Below are 12934 nucleotides of genomic sequence, written 5' to 3' on the forward strand. Positions count from 1 at the left end.
AGGGCTTCTTTCTTGTATTTATTTGTTCTTCTTTTCCTTCTAACTTACTCTTCATTTCTGAAATTGTTTTATTTCTAATTATTTCCTGAGGATGGTTATATATTATATATATATAATTCTGATATATATTTATATATATCTGATATATAATATTTTATTGATATAATTCTGATTTATGTGGTTATTTCATATTTTATAAAAGTTTCCTAATGATACTTAGTTTGTTTAGAAATAGCCTCTAGCTTAGTCTCCTTTGTAGCATGACTTCTGTTGTGCTTTTGTTGTTTGAAAGGACATTATTCTATTTTATATTGTCTTTAAAAATTTCTTTTCCATATTCAACAGTAAAAAGCATTAGCTTTTTTTTTTTTATTAGATATAGCCTCAGTTCTTTTCTGTTGCTCATTTTCTTAAACTTATAGAAGAAGGCATAGTTCAGGATGGTTTCCTCTACCTTTATAGAGCTCCCTCTTCTGTCCTTTTTTTGGTATAGTGCTAGAATGAAATATCTCACTGTGGGAGGGTACCTGACTCTGTTTACACCTCTTACTTTGAACTTCTTTTCCATTGCCTCCTTGTTTCACCTGGCTCAGTTTTGATTCTTCTCCCCACAATTTTCCTTTGGTGTAGGTCCCTACCTGAAGATGTTTTTCTCCTAAAAGTCTTCAGGTTTTACATTTTACGTGTTAGTCTGTGATCATTTTAAGTTAATTTTTACATCATGTGTGGTACTTCTTTGCCTATGGATGTTCAATTGCACCATTTACTGAAAAGGCTGCCTTTTCTCTATTGCATTTGCTTTTGCTTCTTGGAAAAAATGGGCACATTGTGTTGGTCTACTTCTAGGTTCTTCATTCTGCTCCTTGAATCTGTGCCTATTCCTCTATCAGTACCTGATACTCTTGATTTCTGAAGCTATAAGTCTTGAAATTGAGGCAGGTGGAATTCCAATCACTTTATTCTTTTTAAAGATAGTTTTAGCTCTTCTTAGTTCCTTTGCCATTCTAAACAAGGCTACTCTAAAATAACCTTGTCTAGACTCTACAATAAGTCTTGCAGAGATTTTGATAGAAATTTTGTTAAACTTGTTTTTTCAATTTGAGGAGAATCAGCATATTTACCATGTTAAATCTTCCCACCCATGAACATAGTACATTTCTCCATCTATTTAGATATTCTTTGATTTATTAGTGTTGTGTTTTGCAGCATATAAATTTTGCATATGTTCTATTAGAATTATACATAAATATTTCAGTTTTCTGAGTAATTTAAAAAAACAAAAATGTGTTTACTGGGATGTATTTCTCTTCATTTTGATTAGGGTGCTTTTAGTGCTATTTCCACCAAAAGGAATATCTTCCTATAAGCTTGCTTCTCCTCCTGTAGGCTGGCAAAGGACAGTGGAGCAGCCACTACACCAAGCTGTCATTTGTGCATGGCTGAAGGCTGTGTGGTGTCCCTTTAGAATTCTGGCATCTCATATCCATGAAGTAGGAACTGGGCTCTGCACCAGGTGTTTCTTCTTGTGTTTCCTCTTCTCTCCTGGAGACAGAGGAAGGGGATCCTTTGTGAGAGGTATGCTCTTTTTTTAAAAAAAAAATATTTATTTTTAAAATTTTTTACAGACTGCATTTTGATTCATTGCACACAAATGGGTACATCATTTCGTTTCTATGGTTATGAATGATGTAGATTCATACCATTCATGTAATCATACATGGACATAGGGTAATGATCTTGTAGGGAGGTGGTCACAGCCAAAAAGGCTGAGTGATTTTAAGTGGTATTATGTATTAATTATTAGTATACAGAAATACAGTTGATTTTCTTATGTGTGTCATGCATCCTGTAACCTTGCTGAACTCACTTGTTAATTCTAGTTAATTTACATATAAGTTCCTTGCAATTCCTATGTAGGTGATTATGTCATCTGAAAATGGAAACATTTTCATTTTTTCCTTTGTAATCTGTATACTTTTGATTTCTTTTTCTTGCCTATTGCATTGTCTGGAACTTTCAAAGCAGGCCGAGGATGTGGCTTAGTGGTAGAGTGCTTGCCTAGCATGCCTGAGGCCCTGGGTTCAATTCCCGGCACCAAATAACAACAACAACAACAACAAAATGAACTTCTAAAGCTATGTTGAATAAGTGGTGAGAGTGGACATCCATGCTGTGCTCTCGTCTTTGGGGAGGGAATATTCAACTTCCTCCACTAAGTATGTTAGCTATAATGTTTTCTGAAGATGCTCTTTATCAAGTTGAGGCAGTTCCCCTCTCTTATTACTTTTCTGAGCATTTTGTCATGAATGGGTATTGAATTATGTAACCCAGTATTTCATGTATGTATATCAACTTGTATTACACTTTCTTACAGTTGCTTTTTCAACTCTGTCAAATGAGCTATTCTTCTGTTCCATTTAATGCTGACATGAAGTCTATGAGTATGAATTCTTTGTTATATGCTTATCCTTTTCATGTTTCTAATATAAATTGATTCTCTTTTAACTACTGAAGCAATTATTTTGTTTTGTACCTCATATGGTTTAGTTTTGTTATGAGATTTCACTTACATTTAATTTTTTTTGTTCTCCAAGGATATTTTTTCTTAAACCAATGGCGTGTATACTTGGGCTCATGATATTAGTGTATTCTTTGTCACTAGGGGTTTCTTCATTTCTTTTTTTAAGTGAGGATTTTTAAAATTTGTTCTTTTTAATTATACACAATAGAATTTATTTTGACATATCCTACATACATGGAGTATAACTTCCCATTCTTGTGATTGCACCTGATGTGGAGTTACACTGGTCATGTATTCATATATGAACATAGGAAATTTATGTCCAATTAATTCTACTGTCTTTCTCATTCCCATTCCTGCTTCCTTACCCCCATGCCTTCTTGTCTAATTCAGTGAACCTCTGTACACCTCCCCGCCCCCCACCATTGTGAGTCAGCATCTGCATATCAGAGAGAGCATTCTACCTTTATATTTTTGGGATTGGCTTATTTCACTTAGCATGATAGTCTCCAGTTCCATCCATTTACTGAAAAATGCCACAATTTCATTCTTTATGACTGAGTAACATTCCATTGTGTATAGGTACCATGGGTTTCCTCATTTCTTACTGCATCTTTTTGTGGACAGTCCTGTTTTGTTATTTTTTTTCCCTAAGATAAACCCTCCATATTATTTGAGAGCTAGCTCTACTTTTAATTTTATTCAGGCTGATGTAATCTCTTAAAAAATATTTAAAAGTCATGATTGTGTTATACTCTAAGATTTATCTAAAAAGGTGCTCCTGCTTTTTTCCCCCTAATATTATGGATCTGAAATCATCTGTCAGAGCTTATTTCTTTATGTGGAAAGCTTCTGTTGCTGTCAGCACTTAGCTAGCCTGTGTAGCTTACTTTTGTGATTCACTTTTGTTAGTTTCTTAGTATGTTCTTTCTATCAAGAGACATTGAGGTTATTCAGAATTGTTTTGAGTAACCAGTATAATGAATTCCCCAACCCTTGTATATGTGACTTCCTTTGATGGTTGTTCAGGAAGGTCAATTTTAATTTCCTCTGTTAATCTCCTGAGCTTTCTCAAAGTTATACGATTGTAGTGGTAATTTAGTGGAGTATTGTTAACATTTTAACCTAATATAATTAATTAAATTTGTATTAAATAGATTTTAATATGGGAATATATTGAAAACTACTGTATAGAACTCTATTCATCTTGCAAGTATGCTAGTTACTTTTTTTTTTTTTTTTTTTTTTTTGTGGTATTGGGGATTGAACTCAGGGCCTTGTGCTTGTGAGGCAAGCACTCTACCAGCTGAGCTACCTCCCCAGCCCTAGTTACTTTTTTTGGAAGGAGTTTAAATGTATCAATATTTTCATCTCAGAAAATAAAAACAGAAGTCTTTTTATCTTTTTAAATTTTCCTAAATATTTTACTAATTTAAAATTATTTTACTTTTTAAACAAAGTTATACATGAACATGGCTTAGAACATCCAGTATTCATAAAGCTTATTATGAAACACAGCTGACTTCACTCTCTCTGCATTTTCTTTCCAGACACAAATTCTGTTAGGTAGTCTCATTTTACAGTTGAGAAATTGAAGGCTAAGAGATGGTAACTAACATGCACAAGTTCATGTGGGTATAACGTGATTCAAATCTGACTCCAGAATCTGAGCTCTGTGCTATATTGTTTCTCAATTGTAGATGTATCCCAATGCCATTGTAACAAGTTACCACAATTTTGATGAAACAACATAAATTTGTTATTTGACAGTTCTGAATGTTATAAACTTGAAATAAGTCATGTTAAATTCAATTAAGCCTAAAGCTGCTTCTGTACTTCAAATTCCTACATAGTGATGTAACCTCACCTGGTATGAAAATAAGCTACAGCCTAATTTAAGAGTATATTCTTGTTACAAAAAGCTTAGTCTCAGCCAAGCTTCAGCTAATCGTAGGCTGTCAAATGACCACCACCAGTTCCATATGAGGCAAATGCCTCATCACACTATACCCAAATAGGGCAAATGCTGAACTGTAACCAATCAAGCTATTCTTATATGTCGTTTCCTTTTTCTGTCCTTTTTGCCTGCCCTTGTTGGTGGAACTTTCTGAACTTCTCCTGGTTTTGGAAACTGCCTGATTCACAAATGATTCTTTGCTCAGATGATACTGCTAAGTTGAATTATGCCTAAAGATTTTCTTTTAACTGTTGTTTGGGGCTAATTGAGGTGTTTTCAGGTCTGTGTTCCCTCCTGGAGGTCCAAGAGGACTATCTTTTTCTTGTCTTTTCCAGCTCCTGGAGGCTGCCTGCATTCCTTGACTATGGTGTCCTTCCGGCAATTACTTTTGGAATCCACCTCTGCCTTTGTTGTCACATCTTCTTTTTTAACTATCTTGTCTGCTTCTTTCATGTGTAAGGATCCTTATGATTACATAGGGACCACTTAGATAATCCAGAATAATCTCCCCATCTCAAGATCCTTAATCACCAGTGGAAAGTCCACTTTGCTGTGTAGGGTGACATAGTCACAGGTTCTGGGGATTCATATACCAACATCTTATATGTGGGGTGGTAGAGCCTGTAAATGCAAACTACCTAAAATGAAAAATACTATGTTTCTCTAACTGTTCCTCCTGTGTGACTGGAATCACTATGCATTTGGTCTCCTAAGCATCTTCCACCTTTCCCTCTCTACCGTCTCCAATATGTAACTGACAAAAACACATGGTGCTGTGTCTGCTCCTTCATCTATAACCCCTGTGTTATAGATGTGTTGTACTTTAGTCTGGCTCTATCGTGTCTGGCCTGTGTTACTCTAACAGTCACCTAACTGATTCTCTGCTTCCAATTTTCTACCTTCTAACCCATTTCCCTCCAGAGTGTTCTTTCTGAAGTGTGAAACTGCCCATGACACTTCCCTTACTATCAACTTGCATAATGGACTTTAAGTTCAAATTCCTTAGCCTGATGAACCCCCATCCTTGACACTCTGGCTTCATTTGTCCCTCTCCCCTTTCCTAGCCCCAAACTACTTTCACTTTTCTGAAAACCTTGCATTGCACATCTCCATTCTGCTCATGGTTTGTTAGACTTGGAAACAATTCTTGAGTGCCATTTCCACTAGAAAGCTTTCCTGATCCTTTGTGCCTATAAGATATTTCATACATATTTCTGCTGGGACCTCTTATCTGCTTATGTGTCTTCTATGTGGTAAGCAGGACTCCATGTCTTATTATTTTTTCTATCTCCAGAGTTCAGTCAACTGTCTGTCATAGAAGTACTTCTTAATGTGTTACTATATGATATGCAGAGTCCTTGTATAAAAATTCTCTTTATTCTATGGCTTTATTGCCTTGCCTTGATTATTATCAACTTCTATCAACAAAACAATCTATCCAATCCTTGTCCCCTTTGTCACATCACGTCCTTAAGTAATAATAAAGGTTGTTAATTTATGAACTTTCTCCACTTGGAGTTAGGCTGTAACCATTTCAGGCCTCATTCCTGACTTTCCTTCCCCCTGGCTGTACTGACAGATTTTGCCTTTGTGGCTCCGAAGGTCTAAGGTCTCCATAATCTTTAACTTCTGATTTGACTGGTAACAGTGTTGATCGTGCCATTCTTACTAGTCTTTAAATGTTTTGTGTTGAATTTTGCGGTAGGAGTTTAGGGATGTCAAGATGGTGGAGGAAGGGTACAAGAAAAGTGCCAACTGAAGTAGAAGATGGATGAGTCATCCTGTCCTTGTTCCCACTAAGTCCCATTACCATGACAACTGCCATCACTGAGAGCTTATCACCATGGCAAATTCTGCCACAAGTCCTGTATTCTAATTAGGCAAAAATAAGGTAACCACTGAGGAAAAATGGGGAAAAGCCTTCAATCAAGTCTATACAGAGAGGGGACAGAGGCACAGCTCACATATAAGACAAGACTTGCCGGACATCAGGTCCTTGAGTCACACTCTAGCTAGATACATCAACTGTATTGTTTAGCATGCAGAGGAGGCAAGTCCTCCTCTAGGGTTGTCCCCCATTGAAATCTCTTTTCTATCAGGCTCTCTGATAGTACCACTTTGGACTGAGGAGGAACTGGTGGCTCTTGGAGCATTCCCGGGAAGATCTGAAAGTACCTTTGTTCAGAGTGTTGGGAACGCTATAGCCAGAAAGGGTGAAGACCCTGTGGGACACTTTGGTGCTCAGTCTCTCTGCCATGTACTTGCACTGGGACTTTGGGGCCCTATGGACCCATCCCTGGTTTTGTTCTTTTAATACAGAAATTGCTTCCTTCCTTTTGGCCTCAATTTCTTTAGTTGTAGTCGATGAGATACCTTGGACCTTGACTGCACTGTCAGTGGGCACCAGTCATACAGCTAAAAGGCAATAGGGAGACCTCCACTTGAAGACTCCTGTGACAGAATAATATAATTGTGAGTCTTGGTTGTGCTATCACAGGTGCACAGTCAAATCATCCACTTATCCCAATCTATGGTCATTCAATGGAAATAGCTCAGTCAAGGCTAATCATGCTGCAAACCTCCCTTTCTATCTGTTGTGGACATTAAACCTGGCCCTATCACTCTTTACTCTTCTTTCCTTCTTTACTCACCTCTTAACAGGCCTTTATGTCTTGGCTACCAAATTTTCCTCTTGAAGTGTTTTCTGTACCTCCTCCTGGAGATAAAATACTCCTTTTGCACCAATTGCTTCCACCCACTCCTCATGGGGAGGTTAGGGTCTACTGGTTCTGGTGGTTTCCCATGCCTTAGAGCATAAGCCAGACTTGGAGGATGTTTTTTGTCCCTTTTATTATTTAGGTATGGGGAGGGAATGGAAACAAAGGCCAGGCTACTGGAATAAAGCCAAGAGGTCCCTAGCTAATGAAGAAGTCTGGGTGCTCCTTAGCCTCTGGGGTAGAGAGGTCAACTTTCATTAGACCTGTGAAAATACTTATAAGGATGCCCAGAGTCAGGCATTATGTCCTGAGTTCCACAAATTATTGCTGGCCACTGTCCTTGGAGAAAGCTCTACCATGTTCCAAAGTTAAAAGTGCCCTGCTCCCTAGGCAAATGAACTTATTCTCATAGGTTTTGGGTCAGCTTCTTATCCCTTTACCCAGTCCTAGGTTTTACCTGATTTCTTGTCTTTTGTAATCAATATTTTACTGCCAGATTCATCATCTCATTGATGATGAGAGATTTAGGAGCCAGAAGGGACTCATGGAATTAGAGAAAGATATGCACTAGGGAACAATCTACATTGATACCAGTGTCCACTCTAAGGGTCAGAGATATCTGGCCACCCTAGGCCAGGATCTCCAAGGAGATGCCCCCAGGAATATCTGTGTCAAAGGTAACTCATTGTTCTTAAGGACACTTTGAATGGAATTTGAAATCTAGACCCTAGATCCTTAGAGTTTTCTTCTTTTACAGTCAACCATAGAAGGAACTAACTCCATGCCACAGGAGTCTCCTCTTTGCTGTGTTCTTCACATTGGGATGGCTTCAATCCTGATAAACTGAGAAAGAGATACCTTATCTTCTGTTGCAATATTGCATAGTCCCGATATAACTTAGGAAACTCAGAACAGTGACCCGTCAACAATAGCCCCATATTTTAGGGGTGGGAACCAGGGACTGAACCCAGGGGTGTTCAGCCACTGAGCCACATCCTCAGCCCTTTAAAAAAAATTTTTTTTTGATTTTGAGACAGGGTCTTGATAAGTTGCTGATGCTGGCTTTGAATTTGCAATTCTCCTCAGACTCCCAAGTCATTGCCAAATTTTAATATTATCCTTCAATTGGATCTGTTTTGCAAAAGACTTTATCACGCAAAGACAAAAAATCAACCAGTCCCCAAAGAAGTCTCTGCTCCTATCTGATCCAGACATCATAGATGACCTTCTGAGGCTTCAGTTTGAGTAGTGTCTCTTTTATGTGATAAGTTGCACCAATGTTTGGGGCATAAATATTTATTATTGTTATATCTTCTTATTGGATTGTTCCCTTTATCAGTATGAAGTGACCTTCTTTGTCTCTTTTGATAAAGTTTGGTTTGAAGTTTGCTTTGTCAGATACAAGTATAACTACTTCTACTTGTTTGGGGGCTCCATTTGCATGACATATCAATTTCTATTCTTTCTGTTCCAACCTGTGACTGTCTTTGTCTGTAAAGTGCATCTCATGCAAACAAAATACAATTGGGTCTTGTTTTTAAATCCATTCTGCCAGTCTATGGCTTTTAATTGGAGAATTGAAAGAATTTACATCCAATGTTATAAGAGAGAAATATTTATTAATTTCTGCCATTTGATTTATTTGTAATGTATAATTTGGTTCTGTTTCTCATTTGTGTGCTACTTTTTGTGAGCTCTGGGATTTTAAAAAAATTTCTTCTGTGTGGAGTATTTCTTTTTTTTTTTTTTGTAGTTGTAGATGGACAGAATGCCTTTGTTTATTTTTATGTGGTGCTGAGGATTGAACCCAGTGCCTCATACGTGTGAGGCAAGTGCTCTGCCTCTGAACTATAGCCCCAGCACTGTGTGGAGTGTTTCTTTTGAGTTTTGCAGTGCTGGTTTAGTAGTCATGAGTTCTTTTAGTTTTTGTTTATCTTGGAAGGTTTTTATTTCATCTTTGATTTTGAAGGATAGTTTTGCTGGATATAGCTATCTTGGTTGAGAGTTATTTTTTTTCAGGGCTTGGAATACATCATTCCTCTTTTCATATAGCTTACTGAGCTGCCAGTTGGAGTGGCCTAAGACTGAGGCCAGTTGAAGTAAGTCTCAGCTTCCCTCCTCATCAGTGAGGTTAGATGGAATGGGAAATACTATTTTGTCTGCACAGACCAGATTGATGCACTCCCAGGGATGGACTGCAATAGAGTTTTAAGAGGGGAGTTCTGGTGGCTGGGGCTTAGGTCTAATTGGGCCTTTGGGTCTTTGTTGGGTATTCTCTTCTCTGGAGATATTAGATAACAAACTCCTAGGACTTGGAGGTTGCTGATCTCTGTTTGGAGTCTGGATCCAAGGAGGCTTCTGAGAATTCTTCTCATGGGGCAGGGGAACAGATCCTCGATACACTCTGCTGCCTGCAACTTTTCCAGGATTAGTCCTTGAGTGTATTCACACCTGCCTGTTCAGATTCCCAACCAGTTTCAGCTGGTCCTGTAAGCCACCAGACTAAAAGGAGAAGGGAATTGGGCTCTCCTTCACTTTTCCTACTTGAACCCCTGGGTACAGTCTTCTCTGTGCCTATTTCACTCACACTCTGCTAGGTACACCTTAGGTTGCAGGTAGGTGCTTTCTGGGACAGTATGGAGGTGTTTCTATGATTTTCTGGCTCCTGCAGCAGCATCTGAAGCAGGGCTGGCTTAAGATGGCTCCACCTCTGCTCTCCATGGCCAGTGAGAAATAAAAACTGCCTTCCAAACACCTGTTCACAGTGCAGCCTCTGGATTGGTTAAGTTCAGGCTATTTTTCTGATCTCAGGTTTTTCCATACCAAATTTATTTGTTGTGTTTTTCTCTGTGTCTTCCTTCCCCTCTGTGGTGAACCAGTGCTGCTACTGCTGCCTCTGCCAGAACCAGCTTGGCTCCATTGTACTCTTTCTTCTTTGTTTAATATTCCCAAAGTTCTGAGTCTCTAAGACTCTCTGACTTTCCAGTATTGAATTTGAGTGAAATCCCTCTTCCACCCACCTCACTGAGAAGCAGTATTTCTCTGGTTGAATCCCGAGTCATAGAGCAAGTAGGAATGCAGTCTTCCTGTAATCCACCATCTTGAATCCATCTTTGATTTGGTCTCTGTATGTTATTCCAGATTTCTTAAATATTCTGATTATGATTTCTTGGCATCTTTTCTTTATTGTCAACTTTATTTTCAAGATTATGTACTTTGGAAGAATGAAATTATGTCATTTGCAGGAAAATGGATGGAACTTGAGAACATTGTGTTAAGTAAAATAAGCTAAACTGAGAAAGTCAAGAGTCATGTGTGTTCTCTCCTTTGTGGAAGCTAGAGAAGAAGGAAAAAGTAGGCAGTGGGGGAGGATCTCATGAAAATTGAAGGGAGATCAGTAGAGTCAAGGAAAAGTGTCAGGGGGAGAGAGGTGGGGATGGAAAATGGAAATACTGGGGAATTACATTGGCCAAATTATATTATCATATTGTGTGTATGTAAGAATATGTAACAATGAATACCATTATTACATACAACTGTATGTACAACATAATGTATAATGCATCAATAGAAATATAGAAAAATAAAATAAAAAGGCAAAAAAGGATTATGTACTTTTTCTTTGAGGCCTGAGAATTGTCTTCTATGTGGTCTAATCTATTGGTGAGGTTTTCAACTGAATCTTTAAATTATTGAGTCATTTTGAGGATTTCTGTTTGGTTCTTTTTCAGAACCTTTCTTTTTTTATTGTAAACAAATGGGATACATGTTGTTTCAGTTTGTACATGGAGTAACAGTATACCATTTGCATATTCATATATTTACATAGAGTAATGATGTTTGATTCGTTCCATTATTTTTTTCCTTCCCCCCCACCTCTCCCACCTGTCTTTTCCCTCTATACAGTCCCTCCTTCCTCCATTCTTGTCCCACTCCCACTCCCCATTAAGTGTCATCATCCGCTTATCAGTGAGATCATTCCTCTTTTGGATTTTTGAGATTGGCTTATCTCAATTAACATGATATTCTTCAATTTCATCCATTTGCCTGCAAATGCCATAATTTTATTATTCTTTGTAGCTGAGTAATGTTCCATTGTATGTATATACCACCGTTTCTTTATCCATTCATCAGTTGAAGGACATCTAGGTTGGTTCCATAGTCTGGCTATTGTGAATTGAGCCACTATGAACATTGATGTGGCTGTATCTCTGTAGTATGCTGACTTTTAAGTCCTTTGGGTATAGGCCGAGGAGTGAGATAGCTGGGTCAAATGGTAGGTCCATTCCAAGTTTTCTAAGGAATCTCCACACTGCTTTCCAGAGTGGCTGCACTAATTTGCAGTCCCATCAGCAATGTATGAGTGTACCTTTTTCCCCATATCCTCTCCAACACCTATTGTTGCTTGTATTCTTGATAATTGCCATTCTACTTGGGGTGAGATGGAATCTTAGAGTAGTTTTGATTTGCATTTCTCTTATTACTAAAGATGTTGAACATTTTTTCATATATCTGTTGATTGCTTGTACATCTTCTTCTGTGAAGTGTCTGTTCATTTCCTTAGCCCATTTGTTGATTGGGTTATTTGTATTCCTGGTGTAGAGTTTTTTGAGTTCTTTATATATGCTGGAAATTAGTGCTCTATCTGAAGTATGAGTGGCAAAGATATTCTCCCACTCTGTGGGCTCTCTCTTCGCATTGCTGATACTTTCCTTTGCTGAGAGAAAGCTATTTAGTTTGAATCTATCCAAGTTATTGATTCTTGCTTTTATTTTTTGTGCTACGGGAGTCCTGTTAAGGAAGTCTGATCCTAAGCCAACAAGGTGAAGATGTGGACCTACTTTTTCTTCTATAAGATGCAGGGTCTCTGGTCTGATTTCAAGGTCCTTGATCCATTGTGAGTTGAGTTTTGTGCAGGGTGAGATATAGGGATTTAGTTTCATTCTGTTGCATATGGATTTCCAGTTTTCCCAGCACCATTTGTTGAAGAGGCTAACTTTTCTCCATTGCATATTTTTGGCCCCTTTGTCTAGTATGAGAAAATTGTATTTATTTGGGTTCGTGTCCATGTCCTCTATTCTGTACCATTGATCTACCTGTCTATTTTGGTACCAATACCATGCTGTTTTTGTTACTATTGCTTTGTAGTATAGTTGAAGTTCTGGTATTGCGATACCCCCTGTTTCATTCTTCCTGCTGAGGATTGCTTTAGCTATTCTGGGTTTCTTATCTTCCAGATGAATTTCATGATTGCTTGCTCTATTTCTGTGAGGTACATCTTTGGGATTTTAATTAGAATTGCATTGAATCTGTATAGCACTTTTGGTAGTATGGCCATTTTGACAATATTAATTCTGCCTATCCAAGAACAAGGGAGATCTTTCCATCTTCTAAGGTCTTCCTTAATTTCTTTCTTCAATGTTTTGTAGTTTTCATCATAGAGATCTTTTACCTCTTTGGTTAGATGGATGCCCAAGTATTTTATTTTTTTTTTGAGGCTATTGTAAATGGAATTGTTTTCCTCATTTCCCTTTCAGCTGTGTTGTTGCTTGCATATAAAAATGCTTTAGATTTATGTGTGTTGATTTTATGGCCTGCTATTTTGCTGAATTCATTGATGAGGTCTAGAAGTTTTCTGGAGGAGGTTTTTGGATTCTCTAAATATAGAATCATGTCATCTGCAAATAGTGACAGCTTAAGTTCCTCTTTTCCTATTCGTATTCCTTTAATTTCTTTAGT

At 37.8% G+C, this 12934-nt stretch overlaps 1 protein-coding gene across 2 annotated transcripts in view; it reads left to right on the forward strand.

The window, feature by feature from the left end:
* LOC306666040 (HLA class II histocompatibility antigen, DO beta chain) overlaps positions 1 to 1482 on the forward strand; it is a 29117-nt gene extending 27635 nt beyond the window's left edge. For both annotated transcript variants that reach the window (XM_079147844.1, XM_079147848.1), the window contains one exon: positions 1387 to 1482. The gene's annotated coding sequence lies outside the window, so the exon portion shown is untranslated. The remainder of the gene's footprint in view (positions 1 to 1386) is intronic.
* Positions 1483 to 12934: the final 11452 nt, after the last annotated feature.

The sequence above is a fragment of the Sciurus vulgaris genome (genome assembly GCF_902686455.1).
Source record: "Sciurus vulgaris genome assembly, chromosome: 7".
In the NCBI taxonomy this organism is placed as follows: domain Eukaryota; kingdom Metazoa; phylum Chordata; class Mammalia; order Rodentia; family Sciuridae; genus Sciurus; species Sciurus vulgaris.